We start from the raw sequence: 27,513 nt of genomic DNA on the forward strand, positions 1-27,513 counted from the left end.
AAGGCACCATTAATGCTGAAAGGTACATACAGCTTTTGGAACATCATATGCTGCCATATAAGCGCCGTCTTTTTCATGGACGCCCCTGCTTATTTCAGCAAGACAATGCCAAGCCACATTCAGCATGTGTTACAACAGCGTGGCTTCGTAGTAAAAGAGTGCGGGTACTTTCCTGGCCCGCCTGCAGTCCAGACCTGTCTCCCATGGAAAATGTGTGGCACATTATGAAGCGTAAAATACGACAGCGGAGACCCCGGACTGTTGAAGGACTGAAACTCTACATAAAACAAGAATGGGAAAGAATTCCACTTTCAAAGCTTCAACAATTAGTTTTCCTCAGTTCCCAAATGTTTATTGAGTGTTGTTTAAAGAAAAGGTGATGTAACACAGTGGTGAACATGCCCTTTCCCAACTACTTTGGCACGTGTTGCAGCCATGGAATTCTAAGTTCATTATTATTTGCAAAAAAAAAAGAAGTTTATGAGTTTGAACATGAAATATGTTGTCTTTGTAGCATATTCAACTGAATATGGCTTGAAAAGGATTTGCAAATCATTGTATTCTGTTTATATTTACATCTAACACAATTTCCCAACTCATATGGAAACGGGGTTTGTATATTATTGCAGTAAGTGTTGGATCTACTCAATATATTGTCGGTACTCCCGTACTTCAGAGTTGTATTTTGTTAGTTAATAATGTAACATATGATACATATTTCCTAAGACCATGAGTTTCCATTTCTGGTCTTGAACCAACCGTCTTGCGGCCCCCCCGCCAAACCAAAAGCTCTGTTCTCCTTCCATATAAGCTACTGCTTCCCCCTAAATAACGATTCTTCACAGTTCATCAACATTTATTCCCCACACTTGCCTCGGCCAAACAACCGGGTGTGTTGTGACACACACTGTCCTCCCTCAAACCCTGTCCAAACTCCAGCCACCCACCTCGCCAACCCTGCAATTTGCTCATCCTCTCTCATCTTGGGCAGCCGTCCCCCCCCCCAGCGTGCACATGAGATGAGGCACATACCTACCGCTCGGGTTTTGGTTGGGGGGGGTGGAAAAAAAAGCAAGTCAAAGGGTGTGTTTTTTTTTGCGAATTAGCCCTAAATATCGTGTGTTTGCTTGCAACAGATGGGCACTTAAACATGTTGGCTTGGCCGCTCATGCTTGGTGGCTGACTTCTTTTTTTGGAATTAAACATTTGCAAGCGTGTGAATGTTGGAAAATGTTGAGCTGAACTGCTTAAAAGACGATGTGAAATTCAGAATGATATTTGTTTGTGTAAGATAAGTCTTCTACAAACCCTGTTTCCATATGAGTTGGGAAATTGTGTTAGATGTAAATATAAACAGAATACATCCATCCATCCATCCATTTTCTACCGCTTATTCCCTTTCGGGGTCGCGGGGGGCGCTGGCGCCTATCTCAGCTACAATCGGGCGGAAGGCGGGGTACACCCTGGACAAGTCGCCACCTCATCGCAGTAAACTAAACAGAATACAATGATTTGCAAATCCTTTTCAACACATATTCAATTGAATATGCTACAAAGACAACATTTTTGATGTTCAAACTCATAAAATTTATTTTTTTTGGCAAATAATAATTACCTTAGAATGTCATGGCTGCAACATGTGCCAAAGTAGTTGGGAAAGGGCATGTTCACCACTGTGTTGCATCACCTTTTCTTTTAACAACACTCAATAAATGTTTGGGAACTGAGGAAATGGGAAAGTGGAATCCTTTCCCATTCTTGTTTTATGTAGAGCTTCAGTCCTTCAACAGTCCGGGGTCTCCGCTGTCGTATTTTACGCTTCATAACGCGCCACACATTTTCCATGGGAGACAGGTCTGGACTGCAGGCGGGCCAGAAAAGTACCCGCACTCTTTTTTTTACGAAGCCACGCTGTTGTAACACGTGCTGAATGTGGCTTGGCATTGTCTTGCTGAGATAAGCAGGGGCGTCCATGAAAAAGACAGCGCTTAGATGGCAGCATATTTTGTTCCAAAACCTGTATGTACCTTTCAGCATTAATGGTGCCTTCACAGATGTGTAAGTTACCCATGCCTTGGGCACTAATGCACCCCCATACCATCACAGATGCTGGCTTTTCAACTTTGCGTTGATAACAGTCTGGATGGTTCGCTTACTCTTTGGTCCGGATGACACGATGTCGAATATTTCCAACAACAATTTGAAATGTGGACTCGTCAGACCACAGAACACTTTTACACTTTGCATCAGTCCATCTTAGACGATCTCGGGCCCAGCGAAGCAGGCGGCTTTTCTGGATGTTGTTGATAAATGGCTTTTGCTTTGCATAGTAGAGCTTTAACTCAAGCTTGCCTTGAGCACAAACAGAACACAAAATCCCTCAAGATAATAAGTATTTAGATTGTCTGTCAATTAGTGTTAGTATTCGTATGCATGGGAGGTAAACAAAGCACAAAAGCTAAGGATCCAGATTCAAGCTTGTGCACACAGATATTGTACAGTGCTTGTTTGATTGTGTGAAAACATCTTGTGCAGGTGGGGTAAAGGAGGGAGGGGGATTTCCACTCACCTGACAGCTTTATGCCCCTCGGCACCTCCACACCCACACCATCCCACATGTGCAGACTGTAACCCAGGTCCTCAGTAGCGGAGCCAACTGTATCCTCACAGCTATACATCAGCACCTGCCCTCACATGTCACTAAATCTTTTGGCACAGATCAACTTCTCTCTGCTGCTGAGTTGCATAGTTTTTTTTTTCTTCTTTTTTTGTCTGCCAAAAAGGCAAATATCACTTTGATCTGCCTGTCAGCAGTCTTAAAGGGGAACATTATCACAATTTCAAAAGGGTTAAAAACAATAAAAAATCAGTTCCCAGTGGCTTGTTGTAGTTTTTGAAGTTTTTTTCAAAATTTTACCGGTCTCGGAATATCCCTAAATAAAGCTTTAAAGTGCCTTATTTTCGCTATCTTCAAAACCACTATCCATTTCCCTGTGACGTCACACAGTGCTGCCAATGTAAACAAACAATGGGAATACCACAGCAAGATATAGCGACATTAGCTCGGATTCAAACTCGGTTTAAGCGATTCAACAGATTACGCATGTATTGAAACAGATGGTTGGAGTATGAAAGTATTGAAGAAGAAACTGAAGCTGTTGAGCGAATAGCTATTGACGCTATTCATAGCTATAGCATGGCCGAATAGCTGCGTTAGCATCGCCGGTAAAATGTGCGGACCAAACAATCAGGACTTTCGCATCTCGTGACACTGGAGCAACTTAAATCCGTCGATTGGTAAGTGTTTGTTTCGCATTAAATGTGGGTGGAAGGAAACGTAATATAGTTGCAAATGCATCTACAGGTTATCAATCAATCAATCAATCAATCGATGTTTACTTATATAGCCCTAAATCACTAGTGTCTCAAAGGGCTGCACAAACCACCACGACATCCTCGGTAGGCCCACATAAGGGCAAGGAAAACTCACACCCAGTGGGACGTCGGTGACAATGATCCAGTGGGACGTCTGTGACAATAATGATTATGAGAACCTTAGAGAGGAGGAAAGCAATGGATGTCGAGCGGGTCTAACATGATACTGTGAAAGTTCAATCCATAATGGATCCAACACAGTCGGGAGAGTCCAGTCCAAAGCGGGTCCAACTCAGCAGCGAGAGTCCCGTTCACAGCGGAGCCAGCAGGAAACCATCCCAAGCGGAGGCGGCTCAGCAGCGCAGAGATGTCGAGGCGGATCAGCAGCGCAGAGATGTCCCCAGCCGATACACAGGCAAGCAGTACATGGCCACCGGATCGGACCGGACCCCCTCCACAGGGGAGAGTGGGACATAGAAGAAAAAGAAAAGAAACAGCAGATCAACTGGTCTAAAAAGGGAGTCTATTTAAAGGCTACAGTATACAAATGAGTTTTAAGGTGAGACTTAAATGCTTCTACTGAGGTGGCATCTCGAACTGTTACCGGGAGGGCATTCCAGAGTACTGGAGCCCGAACGGAAAACGCTCTATAGCCCGCAGACTTTTTTTGGGCTTTGGGAATCACTAACAAGCCGGAGTCCTTTGAACGCAGATTTCTTGCCAGGACATATGGTACAATACAATCGGCAAGATAGGATGGAGCTAGACCGTGTAGTATTTTATACGTAAGTAGTAAAACCTTAAAGTCACATCTTAAGTGCACAGGAAGCCAGTGCAGGTGAGCCAGTACAGGCGTAATGTGATCAAACTTTCTTGTTCTTGTCAAAAGTCTAGCAGCCGCATTTTGTACCAACTGTAATCTTTTAATGCTAGACATGGGGAGACCCGAAAATAATACGTTACAGTAGTCGAGGCGAGACGTAACAAACGCATGGATAATGATCTCAGCGTCTTTAGTGGACAGAATGGAGCGAATTTTAGCGATATTACGGAGATGAAAGAAGGCCGTTTTAGTAACGCTTTTAATGTGTGCCTCAAAGGAGAGAGTTGGGTCGAAGATAATACCCAGATTCTTTACCGTGTCGCCTTGTTTAATTGTTTGGTTGTCAAATGTTAGAGTTGTATTATTAAATAGAGTTCGGTGTCTAGCAGGACCGATAATCAGCATTTCCGTTTTTTTGGCGTTGAGTTGCAAAAAGTTAGCGGACATCCATTGTTTAATTTCATTAAGACACGCCTCCAGCTGACTATAATCCGGCGTGTTGGTCAGCTTTAGGGGCATGTAGAGTTGGGTGTCATCAGCATAACAGTGAAAGCTAACACCGTATTTGCGTATGATGTCACCTAGCGGCAGCATGTAGATGCTGAAGAGTGCAGGGCCAAGGACCGAACCCTGGGGAACTCCACACGTTACCTTAACGTAGTCCGAGGTCACATTGTTATGGGAGACACACTGCATCCTATCAGTAAGATAAGAGTTAAACCAAGACAGGGCTAAGTCTGACATACCAATTCGTGTTTTGATACGTTCTAATAAATATCCATACATCTCTGTGCCGTGTCTGCTTTAGCACCGCCGGTAAATAGCATGTTAGCATCGATTAGCATAGCATGTTAGCATTGATTAGCTGGCAGTCAAAATCAACAAAAATCATCTTTGTGATTTCGTAGACTATCTTTGCAAATGCATCTGCAGGTTATCCATACATCTCTGTGCCATGTCTGCCTTAGCATCGCCGGTCAAATGTGGAGACACTCTGGCACATTCAATGGGGGTCTGGCGGCAGACACTTTGGCATCTTCGGGCCAGTGGTGCAACTTGAATCCCTCCCTGTTAGTGTTGTTACACACTCCGAACAACACACCGACGAGGCATGATGTCTCCAAGGTTCCAAAAAATAGTCAAAAAAACGGAAAATAACAGAGCTGAGACCCGGTGTTTGTAATGTGTTGAAAATGAAAATGGCGGGTGTGTTACCTCGGCGACGTCACATTCTGACGTCATCGCCTCCAGCGCGATAAACAGAAAGGCGTTTAATTCGCCCAAATTCACCCATTTAGAGTTCGGAAATCGGTTAAAAAAATAGATGGTCTTTTTTTCTGCACCATCAAGGTATATATTGACGCTTACATAGGTCTGCTGAAAATGTTCCCCTTTAAAGACTTGTTTCTGTCCCCCTTGCAGGCATGTGGACCTACCACGGATGACTGAGGATCACACATTATCCGCATCAACTCTGCCAAGCGCAAAAAGAGGTGTTGTTTTGATCGCTATTTGATTGGTTAGTTGCTTTTCAAAATACTGAGGAAACGTTATTTTATTGCAAATCTCGATAAAAATGCAAACATAGCAGTTTCTCAATTTACGAGCTTACCGTATTCCCTTGAATTGCCGCCGGGTATATAGTACGCGCCTGACTTGAATTACTGCCGGGTCAAACTCGTTTCGCTAAATAATTAGCGCATGTGTGATGGGATGTAAATTTAGTTAGTAGCAGAGGTGGGTAGTAACGCGCTACATTTACTCCGTTACATCTACTTGAGTAACTTTTGGGATAAATTGTACTTCTAAGAGTAGTTTTTATGCAACATACTTTTACTTTTACTTGAGTATATTTATAGAGAAGAAACGCTACTTTTACTCCGCTCCATTTATCTACAATCAGCTCGTTACTCGCTACTTTTTTTTTTTTAATCGATCTGTTAATGCACGCTTTGTTTGTTTTGATGTTGTCAGACACGCATTCAAAGTAGGAACTACACATGCCTGCGTTTCACCAATCAAATGCAGTCACTGGTGACGTTGGACCAATCAAACAAAACCAGGTGGTCACGTGACCGTCACACGTCGAATCCGACCTAAAAAAGTTGAAAAACTTATTGGGGTGTTACCATTTAGTGGTCAATTGTACGGAATATGTACTGTACTGTGCAATCTACTAATAAAAGTATCAATCAATCAGTTAAAAGTGTAAAGGAAAAAAGACACTTTTTATTTCAACCGTACTTCCCGTCAAAAGCCTAAAGACTGATTGCACAGTTCCTGTCTTCACAATAAAATGCTGCTCCATCGCGCCTGCGCTAACAAAATAAGAGTCGCCGAAAGCCAGCACAAACAAGCTAGCAAGCTACGGAGTTTGCCGCCAATGTATTTCTTGTAAAGTGTATAAAAACGAATATGGAAGCTGGACAAATAAGATGCCAAAAACCAACGACTTTCATGATGTATTAGACAGAAAGGAGGAACTTTTTTTCTCCTCCATTTGAAAATGTGGACATTATCAGCACTATACTGTCTGATTCCAATCAATGCAAGTCATCAGAATCAGGTAATACACCAACTTATATTCTTGTCTTCATGAAAGATAGGAATCTATATGTTAAACATGCATGTATATTCATTAAAACACCTTTAACATGTCAACAAAAACGGCAAAATAAATAAATATAAATTATATACTGTATACATATATATATATATATATATATATATATATATACATATATGATATGTGTGTGTATGTATATATGAGGTAGATCACCTCGACTTGGTCATTTATTAAGTAATTGATTAACGTTGAAAAACTTATTGGGGTGTTACCATTTAGTGGTCAATTGTACGGAATATGTACTGTACTGTGCAATCTACTAATACAAGTTTTAATCAATCAATCAATCAATCGACGAATGCCCACTGAGCCTATGGTGCTGTTAAGTTATTGTGGCTCAATTTGCCTTAATTTTTTTATTTTAATGTATTATTATTTAATATATATTATTGTTTTAGTTGCTTAAGAGATATTCCTGTCTATGAATTTGCTCATTGCTATTTTTATGTTTTTGTGCATTACTTGTTGCCGTAATCATTAAACAAACAGGTTACTCATCAGTTACTCAGTACTTGAGCAGTTTTTTCACAACATAATTTTTACTTTTACTCAAGTAAATATTTGGATGACTACTCCTTACTTTTACTTGAGTAATAAATCTCTAAAGTAACTGTACTCTTACTTGAGTACAATTTCTGGCAACTCTACCCACCTCTGGTTAGTAGTATATTTCAGTGATTGTGTGTAGTGGAGTTGGCGCTTGAGTTATATTCGTATGTCATTTTATATTAGCAACTTAAATATGTGTATTGTTAAATGGCAACAGTAGAGCACCGTTATTTTTAATATTGGGAGTTAATTTTGTTGTAATTCCAGCATTAATAAGAGCCATTGTAATACTGGGCGACTCCAGCAGGGGGCGCGTTGTACTGGGAGCTATACTAAGAGGACACGTGACTTCCTGGCAGTCATTACAGACGTGCACAGAACCAGGTTGTGTCCTTGTGTCTGTACAACTAAAACATCTCCCTTCTCAGGTACAAGTATTTTTATGTAAATAGTTTTACCCTCAAATGTATCTTTGTACTGTTAAAACATGTTTGGAAGAGTATATTGTTCGAAACTGTGTCTTCTCAGTCGAGAAGGCTTTATATATGACCAAGCTAATGCTAAAGCTAATGCTAACTGCCGAAGTCGAGGCGAATGCTAGCTGCATCATCAGTGTTTTTAATTTATTTTATTTTTTATTTTTTAAAGGTTTATTTATAAATTTCAACAATTACAAACAGTAAGTCAAACAACAATATAAAACATTATGAAAACAGCGCCAGGGGGTTGTAAGTTCAAAATAATAAAAATAGAATACAAATATATATATATATATATATATATATATATATATATATATATATATATATATATATATATATAATAAACAAAATGCAAATATTCAGATTCATCAAACAACTTAAATTTGGAACACAGCATCATCGTTTTCACAGCTTTTTTTGTTGTTAGAGGTAGAGAGCGTTTTAATGTAAAGTTCCAGATCTTTTTTAAAGGCACAAAAGATAGGACGGGTATTAAAAAAACTTACATTTATGAATATAAAACTTAGCCATTGAAATAATGAGGTTGCAAAGGTAGAATTCCTTTTCAAATTTTTGTTCATACAGTGTAAAACCAAAGATCACATGTTTAAAGTAATGCACAAATTTGTCACGATGCATCATCATCCATCCATCCATTTCCTACCGCTTATTCCCTTTCGGGGTCGCGGGGGGCGCTGGCACCTATCTCAGCTACAATCGGGCGGAAGGCAGGGTACACCCTGGACAAGTCGCCATCTCATCGCAGGGCCAATACAGATAGACAACACTCACATTCACACACTAGGGCCCATTTAGTGTTAGTGTTGGATATATACAAAGTTACTGTGTGTAGTTTATTATTAATCTGCGTGTATTTCTGTTTAAATGTGTGTTTTTTAGAGTTTCTGGGAATAATTCAGTGTAATTTGTTATGTTAAGGAATGATTAGTGACTTTTGCTACTCAAACAATATGGGCTTACTGTGGGGCTTCACGGTGGCAGAGGGGTTAGTGCGTCTGCCTCACAATACGAAGGTCCAGCAGTCCTGGGTTCAAATCCAGGCTCGGGATCTTTCTGTGTGGAGTTTGCATGTTCTCCCCGTGAATGCGTGGGTTCCCTCCGGGTACTCCGGCTTCCTCCCACCTCCAAAGACATGCACCTGGGGATAGGTTGATTGGCAACACTAAATTGGCCCTAGTGTGTGAATGTTGTCTGTCTATCTGTGTTGGCCCTGCGATGAGGTGGCGACTTGTCCAGGGTGTACCCCGCCTTCCGCCCGATTGTAGCTGAGATAGGCGCCAGCGCCCCCCGCGATCCCAAAAAGGGAATAAGCGGTAGAAAATGGATGGATGGATGTATGGGATGAACCTTTGTATTTACTTGAGACATCTTCAAATACTGTGTACATGTATACAATTTTGATGTCTGATTGTGGCAGTCATTACAGACGTGTACAGAACGAAGTTGTGTCCTTGTGTCTGTATTAACTAAAACATCTCCCTTCTCAGGTCGATTACACATGCTTAGTGTTACCGCCCGGTCCAACTCGTGACCTCACGAGTGACACTTCCCCTGTCATCATTTTCAAAATGGAGGAGGCTGATTTCATAACCGGTAATTTGAAATCTCATAAAGGGAATAAGATTAAGGGCTATTCAGTAGGATTTAAGGTCCAAGGTTACATCACACTAAATTTTTTACCGCACGCCTTTGGTAAGTGCCGGAGTGAGAGAGGTTTTGAAATCATTAGCGCATGCTTACTTTTACCGCATGCCTTTGGTGAGCGCAGGAGTGAGAAGAGGTTTTAAATTAATTAGCGCCCCAGCGGCAATTCAAGGAAATACGGTAATTGGTTCTGTGACGGAGCTCCTATCTCAAAACACTTGTATTTAAAAATAACACCGCCCGTTGAAATGGATTGAAATCTATTTAATTGGTGCTTGGCTTGCTCAAAACAGCACAATTTTACATGTAAAATGCTTTTAAAAAATACAAAAACAAACTTTGAGACGAAAAAATATCGTTTACAGCAGGGGTCACCAACCTTTTTGAAAGCAAGAGCTACTTCTTGGGTACTGATTAATGCGAAAGGCTACCAGTTTGATACACACTTAAATAAATTGCCAGAAATAGCCAATTTGCTCAATTTACCTTTAATAAATATATATATATATATATATATATATACATATATATATATATATATATATATATATATATATATACACATATATAAAAAATGGGTATTTCTGTCTGTTATTCCGTCGTACATTTTTTTTCCTTTTACGGAAGGTTTTTTTGTACAGAATAAATGATCGGTTTCTATTGACAAAAAGTAGCTGACTAACTAACTAACTAACAAAATAACAACCTAAAATTAAAGCTACAAGCAGCGATGGACGGGACCAACTTTTGCTGGTGTTTCCTGCCTTTACCCATTCAACATATATTTACCTGCACATTACCTGTCTTCCCTGCATCCTGGGGTCCCACTGGTGCTTCTTTCTGTCACCCATACACGCTGGTGCTTCCTGCCATCACCCATTCAACATATCTTTACCTGCACATTACCTACCTTCTCTGCATCCTGGGTTCACACTGGTGCTTCTTTCTCTCACCCAGTCAACATATCTTTATAAAGTACCTACCTTCTCTGCATTGTGTGGTCACGCTGGTGTTTCCTGCTTTTAAGCGGCCATCTTGAGACGGCAGCAGCGCAGAGGTTCTTTGAAGGATCGTAAAATTAAAACCGTAGCAGTTATTAAAACTCATTTCTCAACTTTTAATCAGAAGGGTTCAATCTCTCTCCTGTGCGAGTTTGAAGCCGACACAACAAACGCGCTCGTAGGAGATAATGTTTGAAAAAGGTGACGGTTTTTTACAAAACTTTTGTATTGAAGGGGTAATATCCAACTTCCTGCTGATTTTTGCTGAAGAATGTAAATGAATGAAATGTAGGTCTAAGTGAGACCTACATAGAGGTTTCTGTTTTGTGTCTGTACGGCATTCCTACTGGAAGTTAAAAGCAGTTTTGTCTGTGTTTTCTTCCTAAGAGCAGTTTTGTCTGTGTTTTATTACTAAGAGCAGTTTTGTCTGTGTTTTATTACTAAGGGGCGCTAGAGCGCAATTTTGAGTTTTGGTTTTTTTTTTTTTATTAGATCGCAATTTTCGCCAGTCCTGATGTGTGTGTGCAGTTTGTTGACTTTTGAAGCATTTTAAGGGGGTCAAATTACAGCTCACAGACACAAAAATTACATTTTTTTAGGTAACTTTTGTTTTGAAGGGGTTTTTGCCAACTTCCTGTTGATTTTTGCTGAAGAATGTAAATGAATGAAATGTGGGTCTAAGTCAGACCTACATAGAGGTTTTTGTTTCATGTCTCTACGGCATTCCTACCGGAAGTTAAAAGCAGTTTTGTCTGTTTTCTTCCTAGGAGCAATTGTGTCTGTGTTTTATTCCTAGGGGGTGCTAGAGCGCAATTTTTTTATTTTTTTTATTTTTTTATTAGATAGCAATTTTCGCCAGTCCCGATGTGTGTGTGCAGTTTGGTGACTTTTGAAGCATTTTAAGGGGGTCAAATTACAGCTCACAGACACAAAAATTACATTTTTTTAGGTAACATTTGTTTTGAAGGGGTTTTTGCCAACTTCCTGTTGATTTTTGCTGAAGAATGTAAATGAATGAAATGTGGGTCTAAGCGAGACCTACATAGAAGTTTTTGTTTCATGTCTCTACGGCATTCCTACTGGAAGTTAAAAGCAGTTTTGTCTGTGTTTTCTTCCTAGGAGCAGTTTTATCTGTGTTTTATTCCTAGGGGGCGCTAGAGCGCAAATTTGAGTTTTTATTTTTATTTTTATTAGATCGCAATTTTCGCCAGTCCTGATGTGTGTGTGCAGTTTGGTGACTTTTGAAGCATTTTAAGAGGGTCAAATTACAGCTCACAGACACAAAAATTTATTTTTTTTAGGTAACTTTTGTTTTGAAGGGGTTTTTGCCAACTTCCTGTTGATTTTTGCTGAAGGAGGTCAGTGTACGAAATGTGGGTCTAAGCGAGACCTACATAGAGGTTTTTGTTTAATGTCTCTACGACATTGTCTTTTTTCCTAGGGGGTGCTAGAGCGCAATTTTGAGTTTTGGGTTCTGTTTTTTTGATTGGATCGCAGTTTTCGCCAGTTCTGATGTGTGTGTTAAATTTGCTGAGTTTTGAAGCATGTTAAAGGGGTCAAATTACAGCTCAAAGAGGCGGCGGTATAATAATAATAAAACCATAGAAATACATTCGGTCCCTATTAATAATAACACTGGTTGCTCACTGAGCTTCCCTTACAGCCGCGTTCTGGGGGTCATTAACTGCAAGAACGGCAATAAAGTCCTGCAGCAGGGTTTGATCATCGCCAGCGGTCATAAACGCCCTCAGTGTTGCAGCACCGGCACCAACACTTCATGGGTGGAGGCTCCCGTGCAAAATGCCAATGTCGTCTTTCTATTGCAAACTACTGAGCTGTCTCACAGAAGTAGGACCATTCGGCAGTTCCACCCACTGGAAGACAGATAAGGCCCATTGGCTGCACCATTCTTCACTTATAAAACGTATAAAATAGTAGATGGAATCACTGGTGTGTTAGGATGAGATCCTGCCAACATTTTGTCCAGGGTCCGCTTACTGTATGTTTGAGTCAATACCAACACCAGCGGACGCTGTATCGATCCCTTGTGGTGAAGAAGGAGCTGAGCCGGAAGGCAAAGCTCTCAATTTACCGGTCGATCTACGTTCTCATCCTCACCTATGGTCATGAGCTTTGGGTTATGACCGAAAGGACAAGATCACGGCTCAAAGTAAAGCCGCTGCTCCTCCACATGGAGAGGAGCCAGATGAGGTGGTTCGGGCATCTGGTCAGGGAACTGTCATGTCTTTGTGATCATGTTCTGTTTAGTTAAAGGGGAACATTATCACAATTTCAAAAGGGTTAAAAACAATAAAAATCAGTTCCCAGTGGCTTGTTGTATTTTTTGAAGTTTTTTTCTAAATTTTACCGGTCTCGGAATATCCCTAAATAAAGCTTTAAAGTGCCTTATTTTCGCTATCTTCGAAACCACAATCCATTTCTCTGTGACGTCCCACAGTGCTGCCAATGTAAACAAACAATGGGAATACCACAGCAAGATATAGCGACATTAGCTCGGATTCAGACTCTGATTTCAGCGGCTTAAGCGATTCAACAGATTACGCATGTATTGAAACAGATGGTTGGAGTATGAAAATATTGAAGAAGAAACTGAAGCTATTGAGCGAATAGCTATTGACGCTATTCATAGCCATAGCATGGCCGAATAGCTGCGTTAGCATCGCCGGTAAAATGTGCGGACCAAACAATCAGGACTTTCACATCTTTTGACACTGGAGCAACTTAAATCCGTCGATTGATAAGTGTTTTTTTCGCATTAAATGTGGGTGGAAGGAAACGTAATATAGTTGCAAATGCATCTACAGGTTATCCATACATCTCTGTGCCATGTCTGCTTTAGTACTGCCGGTAATTAGCATGTTAGCATCGATTAGCGTAGCATGTTAGCATCGATTAGCTGGCAGTCAACATCAACAAAACTCACCTTTGTGATTTCGTTGACTATTGTTGCAAATGCATCTGCAGGTTATCCATACATCTCTGTGCCATGTCTGTCTTAGCATCGCCGGTCAAATGTGGAGACACTCTGGTACATTCAATGGGGGTCTGGCAGCAGACACTTTGGCATCTTCGGCCCAGTGGTGCAACTTGAATCCCTCCCTGTTAGTGTTGTTACACCCTCCGACAACACACCGACGAGGCATGATGTCTCCAAGGTTCCAAAAAATAGTCGAAAAAACGGAAAATAACAGAGCTGAGACCCGGTGTTTGTAATGTTTTGGAAATGAAAATGGCGGGTGTGTTACCTCGGCGACGTCACATTCTGACGTCATCGCCTCCAGCGCGATAAACAGAAAGGCGTTTATTTCGCCAAAATTCACCCATTTAGAGTTCGGAAATCGGTTAAAAAAATATATGGTCTTTTTTCTGCACCATCAAGGTATATATTGACGCTTACATAGGTCTGCTGATAATGTTCCCCTTTAAGTTCTGTTTTGTTTTGACTCCATTAGTTCCTGTTTTTGCGCACCCTGGTTTGTTTTAGTTTCCATGACAACCATTAGTTTCACCTGGCTCATTTGTTTGGACTCACGCACCTGTTGTCAACACTTGGACTATGAGGTGGTTGTTTTCCCGAGATGCAAGTGAACTTGGACCGGAGATGGCATGAAGGTAAATATATCTTTTATTTTACCACTGTATCTGCATAAAAAAAGGCAAACAAAAGGCGCGCACAATGGCGGTACAAAAACTTGTCTGTGAAAACCAAAACTCGCACTAAGGCAAAACTATGAACATAAAACAAAAACTTGCACTGTGGCATAAATAACGAAAAAAACTTACTTGGAACGGAACCAGAAGGGGACATGGATCATTAGCATGGATTACAAGGTGCGTAGCAGGTGATGGAAGGAGATGTTGCCAGAATGAACAGAAACAGACAGGCTTAAATAATACTGTGGTGATTAGTGGAAACAGGTATGAGACATGAAGACAGGTGAAAACTAATGGGTAGTCATGGTGACAAAACAAACCAGGAAGTGCAAAAACAGGAACTGAGTGGCCAAAAAACAAACAGAACATGACTAAAACAAAACATGATCACATCGACATGACACCTATCAATAATCACAGCACTATTTAAGTCTGTAGTCGCCAGGCAGTCATGACATGATCACTTCTCGCCATAGATTCATTTTTTTTCACGTCACAGTAAGTCTTTTTGTTTTTGTTGTCCATAGTTCTGTCATTGTGCGAGATTTTGTCTTCAGAGCCAAGTTTTGAACCTCTGCTGAGAGCGCCTTTCGTTTGGACCGGACATGGCGTGAAGGTAACGACATCTTTTATTATTGACTCAAAAAAAGGAACAGTCGATTTGCAGTACGGGAAAACAAACCTCACCAAAGTCCACGTCATGACAGGAACGCCTCAGGATCCCCCGGGAAGAGCTGGACCTAGTGGCTGGGGAGAGGAAAGTCTGGGCTTCCCTGCTTAGGCTGCTGCCCCCGCGACCCGACCTCTGATAAGCGGAAGAGGATGGATGGATGGATGTCCAAGTTATTGCAAAGTAAGTCAGGAAAACATTAGTCACCATACAGCGATAATACAATACAATATACGTTATACATATAATATACTAGTGTTGTCCCGATATCAATATTTTGGTACCGTTACCCAAATTATTTTGATACTTTTCGGTACTATTCTAAATAAAGTGGACCACAAAAAATGGCATTATTGGCTTTATATTAACAAAAACATCATCGGGTATATTAAACATATGTTCCTTATTGCAAGTTTGTCCTTAAATAAAATCGAGAACATACAAACCTCGTTTCCATATGAGTTGGGAAATTGTGTTAGATGTAAATATAAACAGAATACAATGATTTGCAAATCATTTTCAACCCATATTCAGTTGAATATGCTACAACGACAAGATATTTGATGTTCAAACTCATAAACTTAATATTTGTTTTTGCAAATAATAATTAACTTAGAATTTCATGGCTGCAACACGTGCCAAAGTAGTTGGGAAAGGGCATGTTCACCACTGTGTTACATCACCTTTTCTTTTAACAACACTCAATAAACATTTGGGAACTGAGGAAACTAATTGTTGAAGCTTTGAAAGTGGAATTCTTTCCCATTCTTGTTTTATGTAGAGCTTCAGTCCTTCAACAGTCCGGGGTCTCCGCTGTCCTATTTTACGCTTCATAATGCGCTACACATTTTCCATGGGAGACAGGTCTGGACTGCAGGCGGGCCAGGAAAGTACCCACACTCTTTTTTTACGAAGCCACGCTGTTGTAACACGGGCTGAATGTGGCTTGGCATTGTCTTGCTGAAATAAGCAGGAGCGTCCATGAAAAAGACGCCGCTTAGATGGCAGCATATGTTGTTCCAAAACCTGTATGTACCTTTCAGCATTATTGGTGCCTTCACAGATGTGTAAGTTACCTATGCCTTGGGCACTAATGCACCCCCATACCATCACACATGCTGGCTTTTCAACTTGCGTCGATAACAGTCTGGATTGTTCGCTTACTCTTTGGTCCGGATGACACAATGTCGAATATTTCCATAAACAATTTGAAATGTGGACTCGTCAGACCACAGAACACTTTTCCACCTTGCATCAGTCCATCTTAGATGATCTCGGGCTCAGAGAAGTCGGTGGCGTTTCTGGATGTTGTTGATAAATGGCTTTCGCTTTGCATAGTAGAGCTTTAAATTGCACTTACAGATGTAGCGACCAACTGTATTTATTGACAGTGGTTTTCTGAAGTGTTCCTGAGCCCATGTGGTGATATCCTTTAGAGATTGATGTCGGTTTTTGTTACAGTGCCGTCTGAGGGATTGAAGTTCACGGTCATTCAATGTTGGTTTCCGGCCATGCTGCTTACGTGGAGTGATTTCTCCAGATTCTCTGAACCTTTTGATGATATTATGGAGCGTAGATGTTGAAATCCCTAAATGTCTTGCAATTGCACTTTGAGAAAGGTTGTTCTTAAACTGTTTGACTATTTGCTCACGCAGTTGTGGACAAAGGGGTGTACCTCGCCCCATCCTTTCTTGTGAACGACTGAGCATTTTTTGGGAAGCTGTTTTTATAGCCAATCATGGCACCCACCTGTTCCCAATTAGCCTGCACACCTGTGGGATGTTCCAAATAAGTGTTTGATGAGCATTCCTCAACTCTATCAGTATTTATTGCCACCTTTCCCAACTTATTTGTCACGTGTTGCTGGCATCAAATTCTAAAGTTAATGATTATTTGGAAAAAAAAAAAGTTTATGAGTTTGAACATCAAATATGTTGTCTTTGTAGCATATTCAACTGAATATGGGTTGAAAAGGATTTGCAAATCATTGTATTCTGTTTATATTTACATCTAACACAATATCCCAACTCATATTGAAAGGGGGTTTGTGCAATAATACAATATATGTACTTTCCTGATGCACTCTATGAAAAGAGGTTTCACAGGAAAAACAAGAACAAAATGCACATTTTGATAGATTTCATAGATTATTGGACAAGGCCATGCAACTGATACATATGTCAAACGACAGCACGAGCAGCCTGTTTCCCTCCCCTCTTTCTCGCTCCGTTGGTGGGTCACATATTTAGTACACTCCCGTTGCCTTCGGCCAAAAACCGCTGTCAGCACCCGAATTGATAGTTTGCTCATTTTGAGTCGAACATAATTTCGCATTCCTTTTGAAATACAGAGTATTCCCACGGGGTAGAATCTCATCTCCTGTTTCTGCAGACTGAAACACTTTGACACGCACACACACGCACACACACACACACACACACACGCATATTCTTGGATTTCTTACCTTCTTGAGACCTCTAAAAATGCCTCCCTCTTTAGGACCAGCCTTTCTAGATATGTAATAAAGTTGTGGATTTACATCATTAATAATATATACATACTATGCAAATGTGAAAAAACTTGTGAAAAATTAATTGGAATTTCACAAGAAAAAGGTCACAATTACACAAGAAAATCTTAGAATTTGGGCAGTATTTTAATAAAAGTCGTCATTTTACTCAACGCAAGTTAAAATCTTACAAGAAAAACTGAACATTTGTGCAATATTATGACAAAAGTTGGAATTTTACTCGATAACAGAGGCAATTTTACAAGAAAAGCTTAAAATGTTGGCAATTTAATGAAAGGAGTAGTAATTGTACCCCACAAAAGTCACAACTTTATATGAAAACTTAGACATTTTGGCAATGTGATAATAATATACGCAATTTTACTCTGCAAAATTATGACAGATGTCATCATTTTACTCCAAAAATGTCAGTTTTACAAGAACAACACAAAAATTGGCAACATTTTGATAAAAGTCATAATTTTATATGACAAATGTCACCATTTTGCATGACAAAGTAATAATTTGACATAAAAAAGTCATAATTTTACAAGAAAATACTGCAATATTACAGAAACAGAAAGAATATGAGAAATTGTTCCCAATTTTATAAGAAGAATTTTGGCAGTATTGTTAAAAAAGTCATAATTTTACTCAACACTAGTCAAAATGTTACAAGAAAAACTGAACATTTGTGAAATATTATGATAGAAGTTGGAATTTTACTCAGTCGCAATTTTACAAGAAAAGCTTAAAATGTTTGCAATTTTATGAAAAGTTGTAATTTTACCCGACAAAAGTCACAAATTTGTAAGAAAATTTAAATTTTTTTTGCAATATCATAATAATAATCGCAATTTTACTCTGCAAAATTATGACAGATGTCATCATTTTACTCCAAAAATGTCACTCTTTTACAAGAACAACACAAAAATTGGCAACATTGTGATAAAAGTCAGAATTTTATATGACAAATGTCACCATTTTGCATTACAAAGTAATAATTTGACGTAAAAAAAAGTCATAATTTTGTGAGAAAATATTGCAATATTACAGAAACAGAAAGAATATGAACAATTGTTCCCAATTTTATAAGAAGAATTTTGGCAGTATTGTTAAAAAAAAAGTCATAATTTTATTCAACGTGAGTCAAAATTTGACAGGGAAAACTGAACATTTGTGAAATTTACTGATAGAAGTTGGAATTTTACTCAATAACTTTACAAGAATAGCTTAAAAAGTTGGCAATTTTATGAAAAGAGTCGTAATTTTACTCAACAAAAGTCACAATTTTATAAGAAAACTTAAAATTTTTAGCAATATCATAATAATAATCGGAATTTTACTCTGCAAAATTATGACAGATGTCATCATTTTACTCCAAAAATGTCCCTATTTTACAAGAACAACACAAAAATTGGCAACATTTTGATAAAAGTCAGAACTTTATGACAAATGCCACCATTTTGCATTACAAAGTAATAATTTGACATAAAAAATCATAATTTTACAAGAAAATACTGCAATATTACAAAAACAGAAAGAATATGAGAAATTGTTCCCAATTTTATAAGAAGAATTTTGGCAGTATTGTTAAAAACGTCATAATTTTACTCAACGCTAGTCAAAACTTGAACATTTGTGCAAAATTATGACAAAAATTGGAATTTTACTCACTAACAGACGCAATTTACAAGAAAAGTTTAAAATGTTGGCAATTTTATGAAAAGTCGTAATTTTACCCGACAAAAGTCACAATATTATAAGAAAACTTAAAAATTTGGGCAATATCATAATAGTAATCGCAATTTTACGCGGCAAAATTATGACAGATCTCATCATTTTACTCCAAAATTGTCACTGTTTTACAAGAACAACACAAAAATTGGCAACATTTTGATAAAAGTCAGAATTTTATGACAAATGTCACCATTTTGCATTAAAAAGTAGTAATTATACATTAAAAAAGTAATATTTTTATGATAAAATATTGCAATATTACAGAAACAGAAATAATATGAGAAATTGTTCCCAATTTTAGAAGAACAATTTTGGCAGTGTTGTTAAAAAAGTCATAATTTTACTCAACGCTAGTCAAAATTTAACAATAAAAACCGAACATTTGTGCAATATTATGAAAAAATGTGGAACTTTACTCAATAACAGACGCACTTTTACAGAAAAGCTTAAAATGTTGTCAATTTTATGAAAAGAGTCGTAATTTTACTCAACAAAAGTCACAATTTTATAAGAAAGCTTAAAAATGTTGTCATTATAAAAATAATCGCAATTTTACTGGGCAAAATTATGACAGATGTCATTTTACTCAAAAAAAAATGTCACTGTTTTACAAAAACAACACAAAAATTGTCACCATTTTGCACTACAAAGTAATAATTTGACATAAAGTCTAATTACACTCAACACTAGTCAACATTTGACAATAAAAACTGTACATTTGTGCAATATTATGATAAAAGTTGGAATTTTACTTAATAACAGACGCAATTTTACAAGAAAAGCTTAAAATATTGGCAATTTTATGAAAAGAGTCGTAATTTTACCCGACAAAAGCCACAATTTTATAAGAATGCAAACATTTTTTGGCAATATCATAATAATAATCGCAATTTTACCCGGCAAAATTTTGACAGATGTCATCATTTTATTAAAAAAAATGTCACTGTTTTACAAGAACAACACAAAAATTGGCAACATTGTGATAAAAGTCAGAATTTTATGTGACAAATGTCACCATTTTGCATTACAGAGTAATAATTTGACATAAAGTCATACTTTTATGGGAAAATATTGCAGTATTACAGAAACAGAAAGAATATGAAAAGTTGTTTCCAATTTTAGAAGAAGAATTTTGGCATTATTGTTAAAAAAGACATAATTTTACTCAACGCGAGTCAAAATTTGACAAAAAAAACTGAACATTTGTGCAATATTATGATAAAAGTTGGAATTTTACTCAATAACAGACGCAACTTTAAAAGTTGGCAATTTTATGAAAAGAGTCGTAATTTTACTCAACAAAAGTCACAATTTTATAAGAAAATTTAAATTTTTTAGCAATATCATCATAACAATCGCAATTTTACTCAGCAAAATTATGACATGTGTCATCATTTTACTCCAAAAATGTCACTGTTTTACGAGAACAACACAAAAAATGGCAACATTGTAATAAAACTCTGAATTTTATATGACAAATGTCACCATTTTGCATTACAAAGTAATAATTAGACGTAAAAAAGTCATAATTTTGTGAGAAAATATTGCAATATTACAGAAACAGAATGAATATGAGAAATTGTTCCCAATTTTATAAGAACAACGTTGACACATTGTGAGGAAAAAGACTGCCTTTAGTTATTTTTGTTTTATTTGTTTGTAATTGGTTTTTAATCTTCATTATTTACTCCAAGTTATTACAGTATGTCTCTATATACATATTTTTATTTTTATTTTTTTCATACATTTTGGCTAAAGGGGGCGCATTTAAATTTCTAACACACATTTATTTCATACGTTGACCAGAGGGGGAGCACTTCAAATTTTTACACACTTGTTATTTCATATGTTGACCAGAGGGGGAGCACTTTTAAAAGCGACACATCCTCATTTTGATAGATGTCACCAGCAGGGGTGCAAATGAGACATTCTCTATTAGATGCAATGTTATTGGGACCATGATTTATGTCATCACTTCTTCACACCTCCTCATATGGAAGATACTTTTCCTTCTTCGTGTCTCAAGAAAGGCAAAAATACAAGAACACACACACATATTTTCTTGTATTTGTTACCTTCTTGAGACCTGAGAAAAATGCCTCCCTCTTTAGGAGCAGCCTTTCTAGATACAGTATATAAAGATGTGTATTTACAACATGAATAATATATACATACTATGCACATATAAAAAAGCTTGTTGTGACGAAATGTTGAAAAATGAGTTGGAATTTCACAAGAAAACGGTCAGAATTTCACAAGAAAAACTTTGAATTTTGACAGTATTTTAATAAAAGTCGTAATTTTACTCAACGCGAGTCCAAAATGTTACAAGACAAACGGAACATTTGTGCAATATTATGATTAAAGTGGGAATTTTAATCAATAACAGACGCAGTTTTACATGAAAAGCTTAAAAATTTGGCAATTTTATGAAAAGAGTCCAAATTTTCCTCGACAAAAGTCACAATTTTATAAGAAAACTTTAACATTTCGGCAATAATAATCGGAATGTTACCCGGCAAAATTATAACAATTTAACTAAAAAATATGTCACTACTTTACAAGAAACAAAAAAATGGGCAATATTGTGATAAATGTCAGAATTTTTTTTTTTATGACAAATGTCACAATTTTGCATTAAAAAGTAATCATTTTACATTTTTGAAGAAAAATTTTTTTACGCGGCAATATTGCAATATTATAGAAGCAGAAAGAATATGAGAAATTGTTCCCAATTTTATAAGAAAAAAGTCGACACATTGTGAAAAAAAAAATTGCTTTTCCGTTCATTTTAGTTTTTTGTTTGTAATTGGATTTTAATCTTCATTATTTCCTTCAAGTTATTACAGTATGTCTCTATACATATTTTTTTTTAATTTTGGCCAAAGGGGGCGCATTTCAATTTCTTACACACACTTGTTATTTCATATGTTGACCAGAGGGGGGGCACTTTTAAAAGCGACACACAGTCAATGTGAAAAATCCCTCCTTTTTGAGACCACCCTCATTTTGATAGATGTCACCACAAATGAGACATTCTCTATTAGATGCAATGTTATTGGGACCATGATTTATGTCATCACTTCTTCACACGTCCTCATGTGGAAGATACTTTTCCTTCTGCATGTCTCAAGAAGAGTAGAAATACAAGACCACACACACACACACACACACACACACACACACAGTCTATGCCCTGCAAGATATTACAGGACAGTCGATACTATTCAGTCCCCACTCCTCAAGGGAGTTTTTTTTTTTTTTTTTTTTTTTTTTTTTTTTTTTTTTAGTAGGGTGAGAAGTCGTCAGTGTGACAAGATGGAATGACAAACACTTGGGAAAGTCCAGAGAGTGGTGAGGCAAAGTGCTGTGGTCTTACAGTGCCAGTAATTACAGCCATCACACAATAGGCCGTATAAAAGAAGTGGTTGGAGATAGATGATGTCCCCGGCCACTTAGTGGACTCCCTTTTAAACCTCCACTTACTGGGATAAGTCGTATACAGTTTAGGGCAGGGGTCGGCAACCCGCGGCTCTATAGCGCCGCCCTAGTGGCTCTCTGGAGCTTTTTCAAAAATGTATGACAAATGGAAAAAAATAGAGGGAAAAAAATAAATTTTTTGTTTTAATATGGTTTCTGCAGGAGGACAAACACAACACAAACCTCCCTTATTGTTATAAAGCACACTTTTTATATTAAAAATGATTCACTGATTCGAGTATTTGGCGAGCGCAGTTTAGTCCTACTAATTTTGGCGATCCTTGAACTCACCCTAGTTTGTTTGAATCAGGGGTGTCCAAAGTGCGGCTTGGGGGCCATTTGCGGCCCACAGGTGATTTTTTAACGGCCCCACTGCCCAGTTCAAAAATACGATTTGAAAAAAAATAAAAATAAAACATAAAAAGTGTAATGAAAGAGCAAACAGGTGGAATGTAACAATAAAATGTTGCAATGTTTACTCTAATAACACAAAGCTGCCATGTAGGCTGTTTCTTTCTTTAAAAAACAATAATGAATCAAAATCAATGTCATTATGAATTATTGACCTATTCAAGGCTCCGATTATGTCACGTTAAATATTCCACTTTGAGATATTTTGGGGGAAAATTATGCATAATTTGTGTTTGCCGTATAAAAAATGGAACTGTATTTTTTTTTTAAATAAGGGCCGAAAAACATAAACAACAATACAACTTATAATTGATGGATAGATCTGAAGTTGATCTCGAGATTATTATGTTAAAAGTAAACAGGAAAAAAATATATATATAATTTATTTTTTAACACTTTAATGAGTAGGACTCTTTTAGATCCCCAATAATTTTGGTGTAATTTGTTTTTAAGTGAAGTGAAGTGAATTATATTTATATAGCGCTTTTCTCTAGTGACTCAAAGTGCTTTACATAGTGAAACCCAATATCTAAGTTACATTTAAAGCAGTGTGGGTGGCACTGGGAGCAGGTGGGTAAAGTGTCTTGCCCAAGGACACAACGGCAGTGACTAGGGTGGCGGAAGCGGGAATCGAACCTGCAACCCCCCAAGTTGCTGGCACGGCCACTCTACCAACCGAGCTAAGAGCAAACAGGTGGAATGTAACAATAAAATGTTGCAATGTTTACTCTAATCACACAAAGCTGCCTTGCAGGCTGTTTCTTTCTTTAAAAAATAATAATGAATCAAAATCAATGTCATTATGAATTATTGACCTATTCAAGGCTCCGATTATGTCACATTAAATATTCCACTTTGAGATATTTTGTGGGAAAATTATGCATAATTTGTGTTTGCCGTATAAAAAATGGAGCTGTATTTTTTTTAAAAATAAGGGCCGAAAAACATAAACAACAATACAACTTATAATTGATGGATAGATCTGAAATTGATCTCGAGATTATTATGTTAAAAGTAAACAGGAAAAAATATATATATATAATTTATTTTTTAACACTTTAATGAGTAGGACTCTTTTAGATCCCCAATAATTTTGGGGTAATTTGTTTTTAAGTGAAGTGAAGTGAATTATATTTATATAGCGCTTTTCTCTAGTGACTCAAAGCGCTTTACATAGTGAAACCCAATATCTAAGTTACATTTAAAGCAGTGTGGGTGGCACTGGGAGCAGGTGGGTAAAGTGTCTTGCCCAAGGACACAACGGCAGTGACTAGGATGGCGGAAGCAGGAATCGAACCTGCAACCCCCCAGGTTGCTGGCACGGCCACTCTACCAACCGAGCTAAGAGCAAACAGGTGGAATGTAACAATAAAATGTTGCAATGTTTACTCTAATAACACAAAGCTGCCTTGCAGGCTGTTTCTTTCTTTAAAAAATAATAATGAATCAAAATCAATGTCATTATGAATTATTGACCTATTCAATCAAGGCTCCGATTATGTCACATTAAATTTTCCACTTTGAGATATTTTGTGGGAAAATTATGCATAATTTGTGTTTGCCGTATAAAAAATGGAGCTGTATTTTTTTTTTTAAATAAGGGCCGAAAAACATAAACAACAATACAACTTATAATTGATGGATAGATCTGAAGTTGATCTTGAGATTATTATGTTAAAAGTAAACAGTAAAAGAAATGTATATATAATTAATTTTTTAACACTTTAATGAGTAGGACTCTTTTAGATCCCAAATAATTTTGGTGTGATTTGTTTTTAAGTGAAGTGAATTATATTTATGTAGCGCTTTTCTGTAGTGACTCAAAGGGCTTTACATAATGAAACCCAATATCTAAGTTAGATTTAAAGCAGTGTGGGTGGCACCGGGAGCAGGCGGGTAAAGTGTCTTGCCCAAGGACACAACGGCAGTGACTAGGATGGCGGAAGCAGGAATCGAACCTGCAACCCACAAGTCGCTGGTACGGCCGCTCTACCAACCGAGCTATGCTCAAAAAAAATAATGAATTAAAATCAATGGTGTTATGAGTTATTGACCTTTTTAAGGCTTCCATTCTTATATAATCTCAAATATTGGCCCTGCGATGGATGAGCTGGCGACTCGTCCAGGGTGTATCCCGCCTTCTGCCCGATTGTAGCGGAAATAGGCACCAGCGACCCCAAAGGGGATACGCAGTTGAAAATGGATGGATGGATGGATCTCTAATATTCCACTTAAAAAAATTATTGGGTGAAAATCTTGCATATTTTGTGTTTTTTCCATAAAAAACAGAGTTTTATTTCACAAAAAGAGCATACAACTTAAATCTTTAAAAATGTTATATTGACAGGATGACCTAATGTTGATCTAGAGATTTAAAACTTGAAAAATAATACAAATAATAATACTAAATAATGACACATTTTTAATATTTTTTTGACCAAAATCCTATGGGGACTGAGTGGAGCCCTAAATATATATTTTTTATACATATACTTTATTGGTTTTTTGCTTTGATTTTTCAGTGTGCAGCCCTCAGTGGAAAAAGTTTGGACACCCCTGACTTAAATGATCTCTGGCTTTCTCGGACGTGTTTTATAACACTTCTTTTTCCATCGCATTTTGTCCACCAAACGATTAACGTTGTGCGTGAATGCACAAAGGTGAGTTTTGTTGATGTTATTGACTTATGTGGAGTGCTAATCAGACATATTTGGTCACTGCATGACTGCAAGCTAATCGATGCTAACATGCTATTTAGGCTAACTATACGTAATATTGCATCATTATGTCTCATTTGTAGCTATATTTGAGCTCATTTAGTTTATTTTAAGTCATCTTAATTCAGTTTATATCTCATGACACACTATCTGTGTGTAATGTGGCTTTTAATTGTTTGTGGCTCCAGACAGATTTGTTTTTGTATTTTTGGTCCGATACGGCTCTTTAAACATTTTGGGTTGCCCACCCTTGAGAAATAGTCTGTTCCAGGGTTAAAACTGTAACCGTTACCATCTTTGTCAACTGTATATAGTGCTCTTGTGTTAAGATATTTACCAATACAAATACAAAAAAAAGAGATTTTGGATTAATACAAATATTTAATCACTTCAGTATTGATCATTTATCTTACTACTTCCAAGGAGTGCATACATGTCTGTTTGCTCCTGCTTGCTTGCTGTTTATTTACTTCTACATCAGTCTACAGGTCTTGGATACAAGTTTGTTCATTTTCTTTTTGTTGGGAACTCGCATTGGCTCAGGTATTTGTGACCCCAAGATGCAGGAACCAGGAAAACGACTATCAGGTAAGAGGATTTAAAAATATATATATTTAACAGAGGAGAATCAGTCATGTATACAACAGAGGTTCTTAAAGGGGAACATTATCACAATTTCAAAAGGGTTAAAAACAATAAAAATCAGTTCCCAGTGGCTTGTTGTATTTTTTGAAGTTTTTTTCAAAATTTTACCGGTCCCGGAATATCCCTAAATAAAGCTTTAAAGTTCCTTATTTTCGCTATCTTCAAAACCACTATCCATTTCCCTGTGACGTCACACAGTGCTGCCAATGTAAACAACATGGCGGTTACCACAGCAAGATATAGCGACATTAGCCCGGATTCAGACTCGGATTTCAGCGGCTTAAGCGATTGAACAGATTACGCATTAGCGAAAATGAAATTGAAGAAGAAATTGAAGCTATTGAGCGAATAGCTATTGACGCTATTCGGCCATAGCGTGGGTGTACCTAATGAAGTGGCCCATAGCGTGGCTGCCTTATTAGCATCGCCGGTAAAATGTGCGGACCAAACGATCAGGACTTTCACATCTTGTGACACTGGAGCAACTTAAATCCGTCGATTGGTAAGTGTTTGTTTCGCATTAAATGTGGGTATCTAGTTTCAAATGTACATACAGCTAGCGTAAATAGCATGTTAGCATCGATTAGCGTAGCATGTTAGCATCGATTAGCTGGCTGTCATGCCGTGACCAAATATGTCTGATTAGCACATAAGTCAACAACATCCACAAAACTCACCTTTGTGATTTCGTTGACTTAATCGTTGCAAATGCATCTGCAGGTTATCCATACATCTCTGTGCCATGTCTGTCTTAGCATCGCCGGTCAAATGTGAAGACACTTTAATACATTCAATGGGGGTCTGGCAGCAGATTTCTTGCCAGTGGTGCAACTTGAATCCCTCCCTGTTAGTGTTGTTACACCCTCCGACAACACACCGACGAGGCATGATGTCTCCAAGGTTCCAAAAAATAGTCGAAAAAACGGGAAATAACAGAACTGAGACCCGGTGTTTGTAATGTGAAAATGAATATGGCGGGTGTGTTACCTCGGTGACGTCACGTTCTGACGTCATCGCTAAAAAGACCGATAACAGAAAGGCGTTTAATTTGCCAAAATTCACCCATTTAGAGTTCAGAAATCGGTTAAAAAAATAGATGGTCTTTTTTTTTGCAACATCAAGGTATATATTGACGCTTGCATAGG

At 37.8% G+C, this 27,513-nt stretch overlaps 1 protein-coding gene across 8 annotated transcripts in view; it reads left to right on the forward strand.

Moving 5' to 3' along the window:
* Positions 1–7,710: 7,710 nt before the first annotated feature.
* The window catches only part of LOC133541663 (heparan sulfate glucosamine 3-O-sulfotransferase 6-like), a 97,584-nt gene continuing 77,781 nt past the window's right edge, over positions 7,711–27,513 (forward strand). For 2 of the 8 annotated variants that reach the window (XM_061885196.1, XM_061885192.1), the window contains exons 1-4: positions 14,754–14,812; positions 14,904–15,049; positions 25,529–25,666; positions 26,212–26,311. The gene's annotated coding sequence lies outside the window, so the exon portion shown is untranslated. Of the gene's footprint in view, positions 7,802–9,363; positions 9,470–14,723; positions 14,813–14,903; positions 15,050–25,528; positions 25,667–26,211; positions 26,312–27,513 lie in introns of those variants that run through there. The other 6 variants (XM_061885191.1, XM_061885193.1, XM_061885188.1 and 3 more) reach the window with 5 other exon arrangements.

This window comes from Nerophis ophidion, linkage group LG23 (genome assembly GCF_033978795.1).
Source record: "Nerophis ophidion isolate RoL-2023_Sa linkage group LG23, RoL_Noph_v1.0, whole genome shotgun sequence".
Classification (NCBI taxonomy): Eukaryota; Metazoa; Chordata; class Actinopteri; order Syngnathiformes; family Syngnathidae; genus Nerophis; species Nerophis ophidion.